We start from the raw sequence: 9,071 nt of genomic DNA, 5'->3' as shown, positions 1-9,071 counted from the left end.
CCAAATGGGGGGGGGGGTTTCAAATTTTTAAAAATTGATACACAGCTAGACGCTCTTAGATGACATCTGAAAATAAGTTAAGCTTAAAATAGAAAGCGTACTAAACGTAGTACCGTATGTATACACGAAAAGTACACACACGAGACGAGTGACCATTTTTTGGGCATGGCAACCTTGAGCGCTTTGAGACTATATAAATCCAACTACCTACATTACATTATGTCACAAATCCCATCGACCACAAAAAAGAATTATGCAAATTGTAAAAGCTACCGTACCTTATAGACTACCATGTGCATTTTAAAGTAAGGTTATATAAATATTTATCTTAATTGCTTTATTTTCCTTGCTAATTATAGTATTTCATTATATTTATATAGGCATAATGTAGGTATAAATGTTGAATTTTTACTCTCGTCGATGAATGATAGTGAAAGCCAGAGCTTTTTTGCAGAGGGCGTCTTCGCAGAGAATGGAATAGCCAGTTGGGGTTTGGAATGGACTATAGGGGGCGGGATATCAATATTTATACTTTTGAGAAATTATCGACTCGGGTGGTACACATTCACATTGAAACAAAAAATACTATTAGAAACAACTACCACAATAACAACACAATTAACAATAGCAAGAGCAACGATAACACCAACATCAACAAATATCAGCAGAAACAATAACAGTAACAGAAGCAGAGCAATAAAAATATAAGTTTTGGGCGGATAAGTTATGATATAAAGAAAAAACAATTAACACATTTTACCACTGACTCATACTTGTTGGAACTTATGTAACAGAAAATTGTGATTAACTGAATCAAACCATCAAACGTACGTACATTGATTTTTAGATCAACGAAACAAACAAAAATTCTTCCTCGTTTTTTAGTTACATATTTGAAATGATAGTGTTTAGAATAAAAATATTATCTAATGTTCTGTAACCCTTCCTAAAACCCGCTTGTTCCTCGTGGATTATTCTTCAACAAAATTAGTCTTGAATTTAGAACATGCAAAAAAATCTTACCTAGAATTGGTATTAAAGAAATCGCTGTAGTTACTGTGTATTATTCGTTATGATTGGAGGGCGCTATGTAAATTTACGCTTCTATTTTTGACGGATACTTATAGAGGCCCAATAGACCGAATCGGCGGGCTGTCTCTTATACACATCTAGATGTGTATAAGAGACAGGGGCGTATTTTTCTATCCGTATTATTACCTCATGAATATTTATTTTAATAATTAACACAAACAATTACAATAAAAATGGTTTATAGTTTGAACTATACATGCGAAAAACACGGGGTTTTTTTTCAAATTTTAATGCATTTTCAGGAAGCTTGGGTTATTTTGGGCAATTTTTGCTGAATCTTGGGTAATTTCGACCCAGTCATTGGGTATATCAAAAATTGTGAGTGGTCACGCTGGACGACAGTGCATTGCATAATGGCTTTCCCTTGTTGTTGGTAAGTTACATCATATATGTTGCAAATGTTGGTTGGAAATTGGAATGCGATTTATAATTTGGTAAATAACTTAGAAATGTTCAAAAATTAAATTTTCAAATACTTATCAGTTTGGTTTGGTAGGGCTCCAAAGGATAGTGGGAATAAAGCCTGAAGTTTTTCAAGGAAGGGTACGGTAGGCCTACCTCACGACGTGCATATTGCTCCAGTGAGTCGTCGTCGGCTGAGGTACTTTTTAGGCCTAAGTCAAGAATATTATTCGTGGCAAATGCTATCGCAGCATGAACAAAAAAACGAATCGAATCCCCCATTCGTTGCAAGCGTATTATTTTACAGTTATTTTAAATCCAAAATTAAATCATACTTCATAGGATGTTTGTATGTGCCGACGATAATGACAATAATTTTAAAACAAATATTATTATTACGTACGGCATTAGTTAGGATGTACCATACCATGCCAGGCCTATTTTCACCAGCCTGTTTCCTAGACCAAGTTTGGTTGAGCAATCAGTACCGTTAAGGGTTATTTTCTACTTTATTACCTACAGTACTCGACTATTGAGATATATAGTCGAGGCATAACAGCTCCCTCCCTGCCGCGGGCCTGGTCAAGGCTTAACACTCACAGTGCAGCCTATGCCTAACTGTATGTAGCCTACCGTACAGTACCAGCTTTCCAGAGCCTAAATAAAATGCACGGAGATTACCAAAGTAATTATAAATCACTATTTAAAAAGGAAACATAGGCCTACTGCCTTACTTTATTTGGGTCGCTGTCTAGAAAACATAATAACTCTCTCAATATACTGTGTTCAATCATAGAGAAAATAGTTCAATGAACGCACGGTGGTTTACGATGTGTGTGTATATTTGTACCCACTTATGTCACATGACCAGTAATAGCTGGAGTCGCCGATTCGGTCTATTAAATAACACCTCTTGAAATATATATTTTACTGTTTTGCAACATTGTTTTTTAAATCGAAATGAAATGAAATGAAGTGAATGCTTTGTTGATAGTTTTACAATTTTATTGAAAAATAATGTATTTTGGAGTTGATTCGTGAATTTTTAAAATCTTTAATATTTGTCTGTATTACCTTAATTATATATTATTTATGTGGACTCTAATTGTTATGTACTGAATGCTCGGTACGTTCCCAAATGCTTGTGAAGAAAATCCGGCGCATTTTTTTTTTGCAAGTATTTGGGAACCTAGGCCTACTGAGCAGGCAGTAAGCCTACTACAGTATAACACATCAGGTATAGGGCACACAACGATTCGTATTATTTCTTGATGCAAAAAACGACATCGGAATAAATGTGCAATGTATTCATAATGTAACCATAAAGGGTCTTAACTCTCTATAGCCTACATTGTGTGAAGGAGTACCAGATAGCCTCGTTCAGTTACACTTTATAATTTTGGTATGGCCCACATAATACATGTAGTTTTCATGGCGTATTTGCATTCTATTCTGATATCGGTGGTACTCAATTATTATTGAGTGCCACCGATACGAAGGTGTATGTTGGAGTAAATAAAAAGCCACCATACTACAATTGTGAACCTTACTGAAGTTGTTAATGCAGTACAGTAGGCCTACTCCTATTCATGATACGAATTCATACTGTTATAACTACCCAATTTGTTATAGCCGAGAAATCATCCAGCGCCCTCTATTTCATTTTTTTTTTTGGCGCCACGGTTTCTCAATCTAATTATTAATTATATTCTCTTAAAAACACATATTTTTCAACAGCGTGCACCATCAGTCATGGAAGTCACAGTGACAACAGTAAAACGAACTGATAATTGCAATTATTCCTCGTTTATGAAATGAAATCATTTTCATCGCCAACAACTATTAAATTTGTATGAAATAACACAATATCTTTTATAAGTCTATAGCGATTAATGCGTACAGTTGCTACCAGTACGGCGTTAATTGTTATATGAGAGTGCCACAAGATATATAAACTCAAGCCAATGAAAAACTTAATGCATGTTGTTTTAACATTGTGAGGGTAACATCGGCGATACACATACAAGTACAAACTGCAGTTCACAGCGTAAAGCTAATGAAATAATTTGGTCAAGGCCTAATTGAGATTCATAAATTTGCAGTAATAACGGCAATATACCTAATTACTGAATATCGTCGGTCGATAGTCGTCGACGTATTCTTTTCTCGGCTTTACTCTAGGATCCGCCAATGTATAGGTGAGGAAAGTGCTAATACATTCTCTGGGTTTTACAAAAAAAAAAAAATATTAGCTTACATTAAGTGGGCCAAACGAATTCACCTAAAATTTAAATAGAACAAAAGAAATGTTTACTGTATTATGAACACTGAAAACAGGTATATGAAAACGCGCCACCTTTAAAAGATCCCTATCCCTTTGGGCCCTCCGAAGCAACTAGGCCTAGGTGTTATAGCTTTTGTTTTTTGACAGCCAGTCACAAACAAAGCAGAACCAAGTAACTAGACCCTTAGCCTTAGCATTTAGGTGTGGCTACCTCCTTCCAAGCCAACCTCAGTCAGTGCTTTGCAGCGTAAATCTAATGAAATAATTTGGTCAAGGCCTAATTGAGATTCATAAATTTGCGGTAATAACGGCAATAGACGTAATTATTGAATATTAATAATAGAATGGTTTGCAGCGTTCTTGCAGTACAGGTCCTAAGGTAATTACCAGCCATGTCGGCCTTCTGATCGGATAAATACTTTCATAAAGTAAAAGTGCAATCATATAATATTCAATTCGTTGCTGGGCTACGGAAACCGATCGCTGTGACGACAAAGTACCGGTAGTAAATACATCCGTTGAGATGTGCGTAGAGATTGTCTGCAGTGGTTGCGCAGGTGCCTTGATAAAGGATGATCGGTCTTTTAGTTAGCAGCAGCACGGGTAATTGATGTAGCCGATTAAAAACGAGTATTTTAGGTGAGTAGAGCAGCATGTATACTTATTGTCGATGACGCCACATATACCTTTCAAACAAAACTAATGTAGAGTAATTATCATTTTGATTTTCCTAATTATTTAGTTAGGTGATATCGTCGGTATATTTTATACTATTTTAATACAATGTAATGTAGGCAACATTAATGACAAGATTATTTATCGTTTTTTATTAGTCGTCGTCAACATGCTGATGCTTTCGTCCAGCAGTGGACCGAAGATAGTTGATGATGATTTGTCGTCTGGTAATGGACTTAAATTAATAATTGGCTCAATGAAGATATAGTTGATAATATCTAGTAATCTAATCATAATGTGGATGATGTTGGAAGTTTTATATAATTATATATATGTTAATATATAAACATTACATAATATTTCCCCCTTTTTATGGTCCAATTATATATTATATGATGATGTAAGTAGTATTAGTAGTACAGTGTAGTAGTAGTAGCAGCAGCAGAAGCAGCAATCAGTGTAGTAGTACTGGAGTAGTAGTAGTACCGTAGTAGTAAGTAGTAGGCCTAGTAGTAGTATAGCAGTAGTCGTACGGTACCGTAGTAGAGTAGTACTGAGCATACGGTAGTAACAAAGAAAATACGTCGTGATTCACATGTGTGATATTTGCTGTAGTTTAGTTACCTAGCAACCACTGACGCCTACTCATCTTTTTTTTTCTACTAGCACGTTCGACTTGACATGGGGATTTACATTGAAATGCATTTTTAAATTGTATTTTTATTCCATGCATCAGCTGACATAATGTCATTCATCCATTTCCTTTAATCCTAAGGATGCAGTTACATGTTATATTCATTCATTCATTCATTCATTCATTCGTTCATTCATTCGCTCGCTCGCTCGTTCGTTCGTTCGTTCGTTCATTCATTTATTCATTATATTTTAGATAAAATCCATAGAAATGACAGCTAGTAATAGGGTAATTTTATCATAGGCCATTGAAAGGTAGGCCTGCGTAAAAGAACACACTAATGCCGGATATAGAAAACTACCGTAATTAAGATTAATCTAAATTTTGATTACAATGTTTTGACAACGATGAAAATACACTGTGATACTTGGCCAATATATGAACAGGTTGCATAGGCCTACATTATATACGGTACGGTATTCATCTGTATATCGATTTCGATGTTGACTAATTCGACCCATACCTTCTTAGTTTATAATTATATTTATCAATATTTTGTATTTTTGTTGTAAATTTCTCTTGTATTTGAATTTTGTTATAATTAATTTTAACACATTTTATATGTTATTGATATTTTATATTTTCATTCAATCTTATTTATATTTATTTTATCTTATTTGCATTTTATTATATATATAGACCTATATATAATTTGTATTTTTTCTATCTTATTTGCATTTTATTATATATATAGGCCTGCATTTTATTATATATATAGGCCTATATATAATTTGTATTTTATATATATATAATATAATATAAATCAAGATAGCCGTTAACAAATTATATAAATTATAAGGTAAATGCAGTGTTCGAAATGTACTAGAATGATCTATTTCGAACACTGTATATATATGATCTATATATATATATATATATATATATATATATATATATATATGTTTACCGGTGTGTGTATATATATAAGAACGACCCACCCCCTCCGCACCTGAAAACTGACTGCATGCAACATACGAGGTTATGCATTAAACTTTGTAAGTTCGATGCAAGTAAATTAATCCATATACAATCTCATTTGAAGTATATAGACCTTAGCCTAATATCGCCCAATCCGATGTCTAAGATGAGTAGAGCATAACTACGCTGAGCTATGGAAATTATCCCACGCAAGTCCGCTAGTATCCATTAATTTCATCGTAGTTAATCATGATTTATCTCTGAAACCATTAATGTTGAAATAACCGATGAACCACGTGTAAAGCCTGCCAGTTTTCACGCATAAACCTAAATAACTTTAACGCAGAGGCACGGGTAATCGCGTTATAACAACTACGTCGGCCTACACCACAAAAGAGATTTGATTACTGTAATTGTATACAGTAGGCCTCAACTGAGGTTCGTTAGTTTTATATCGTGCTCTGTGTACATTTATTGTACTGAAAAGCTAATCAGCTCCTTTCGAATCTAGAACTCTGATGAGGTCTGTTATATGTACGCCCGGTAGCTAATAGCTACATCATTCGTACATGGTTCACGTGTATTCATGCGTCTAGTTCGTTGAGTTGAGACCTGAGGATAATATATATTTATCAATAAACATAAAAGAATAAATGCGGATTTACAAGAATTATAACGGGGATACGTTTCACAAAAATAGACAGTAGTATTTGCGCTCAATTTGAGGACATTATCAGTGGCCGGTTTAAGGCAGTGTTGTGTCAAATTTGTTCCGCAGCTACCGTACATCATCCGACAACGCTACATATGAAGCGGAATTTCCATAACGTTGCTGCATGCTATCGATGCTCATTGGTCGGTTGAATCGAGGAGTCTTCAATTGTTATTGCCTCGGGATAGCTACATAGTGTTACGATAAGATAGTATAGGCCTTTATTTTAACCTCCTTGAGTATTACATACTCCAAGTATCGAAATGCACGCCATCGTGTCGGGATTCAATATTTCGACATGTCATCATCAGGAATGTGGTGTAACGATTGTATAGTGAATGTACTGTAACGATTGTATAGTGAATGTAATGTAACGATTGTATAGTGAAAACAGTCTAGGGACAGTGTAGCAATTTTATGGAAACCAACTTAAGGGTATTGATTATAGAAATAAGATACAATAAAATCGCTCAGAAGTACACAGATTCAACACAATACTATCAAATATCAATATCCCATCTCATTTTTATGTTTTGTACGGTGAAAATCAGTGTCAATAACATTAGTAATATTTCTTCGATTACAATCCAGCTATTCTTAAGGGACTGTATGCTTTCAAAGTCGCTCCAGAGGAGCTACGGTATCGTTTATCTTTTGGTTGCCGTCTTCTCTCTTATTCCTGCATCTACCCTCCTTTTATTATCACTTGGCTTACATATTTTTTTATCGGCTTACAGTAATTCAAATCACAAAAATATTATTGGTGTCTAATGTTCCACTGTATTTGTTCTTGCATTTTTATTGATGTTAATTTCGTCATCACTTTCGTCATATCTAAAACGTGTAGAAGAATTATTATTATTATTATTAAGAATTACCATTTGTCATTGTTGATATAATATTAGGAATCCATTAAGTTACACAATGTGGAATGAATTTTGTTTTACATTTTACTTAATTTCCATATTTTCAAGCAATGTAATTAAACTTAAATCAATATTCTTGATATGATGTTTTTATAGGCTTACCGAAATTACATCACCACAGCCTATTCATGTTGACAGCATTTGTTCTAGTTAATGTCAGTTCAACTTAAAGGTTTGTCACTTTGCGAAAACTCGAGAGCGGTAATGAGATACAGATTTTTAAATATTTAAAAACTGAGGAAAAAGGTGGAAAGATAGTATTTACGCCTGCCCTTTCCCCCAGTGTTTAAATATTTAAAAAACTGTGTCTCATTAACCTCTCATAGGTTCGTCAAAATGCTTTTTGTATCTTAGAAAAATCAGTTGTACATCGTATCAAAAACATTTTTTCCCTCCGGAGCCGGGCTTTAAGCTCTATCCACACTATCAAATTTTCTTTGACAAAAAAATGTGACAAGCCCATATATAGTAATGCTATGCCTATATATGGTCATGCTGTGATGTCATTATGCCCATATATGGGCATATCACACTTTTTTGTCACACTTTTTTTGATAGTGTAGACAGAGCTTTAAATCAACAAAATTTCAAACATTTGATTGGAAAAAGCTTCCGAAAATAATATAGGTAGTCTACCGTTGTGTATTAGGCATAGTATTCATCGCTTGCGGATATTGCAAGTTAGTAGTGATCAGGTACAAGAATTACTAGCTTTTGCATTCGAAAGCCTTTTGAAAAACAACAAACAAAAAACGACATGTCTATTAGTGGAACAGCTGTGTACTATAATTTAGATTACTTGATAGAAGTTAAAATAAAAATGTTTTTATGACATTAATATTCGGGAATTACGAGATATTATAGGTCTAAGTTAAGCGTGAACATTAAGAAAGCTATCAATCAATGTCAGAAACAACCACTAATAATTTACGGTATGTGGAATCTTGATTGAGAATCGTTCATGTTTTTCAGGTATTTTATGAGTCCGTATTCAATCTATTCGGCTGAATAAAAGCGCTTAGTATTTACTGCGCATTTTCATTACGATCACTCAGACTATTAGAATATTTTATTAGAATACCATAATCGTAGAATTCGCCACTATTTGAAATTTTGCACGCAATTAATCCAAGAGCATTTACGGTGATTGTGCGCAAATAATGCACGTACAACTCGTACATCACCGTATAAAACCCACGTCACCAATTGTATTCGTTGTGGATGCGTTTATAGAATAAATGCACATTACCTTGTGCATATATCACCGTGAAACGCACGTTGCCTAATTTTACTCTTTGTGGATGCATATCAATTCGTCAGTTTGTGTATGCCATTATCTTATAAAACGCACTTCGGATAATGTATAGA

The 9,071-nt window shown here is 34.2% G+C and overlaps 1 long non-coding RNA gene across 2 annotated transcripts in view; it reads left to right on the top strand.

The window, feature by feature from the left end:
• The first annotated feature begins 4,270 nt into the window (after positions 1-4,270).
• The window catches only part of LOC117101093, a 23,086-nt gene continuing 18,285 nt past the window's right edge, over positions 4,271-9,071 (top strand). For both annotated transcript variants that reach the window (XR_004444230.1, XR_004444229.1), the window contains exon 1: positions 4,271-4,417. This is a non-coding gene — a long non-coding RNA (uncharacterized LOC117101093). The remainder of the gene's footprint in view (positions 4,418-9,071) is intronic.

Source organism: Anneissia japonica, unplaced genomic scaffold (assembly GCF_011630105.1).
Source record: "Anneissia japonica isolate Jap-2015-1 unplaced genomic scaffold, ASM1163010v1 scaffold4054_len1135799_cov195, whole genome shotgun sequence".
In the NCBI taxonomy this organism is placed as follows: domain Eukaryota; kingdom Metazoa; phylum Echinodermata; class Crinoidea; order Comatulida; family Comatulidae; genus Anneissia; species Anneissia japonica.
The sequence above is the reverse complement of the archived record's forward strand: the minus strand, read 5'-3'. Positions and strand labels throughout refer to the sequence as shown.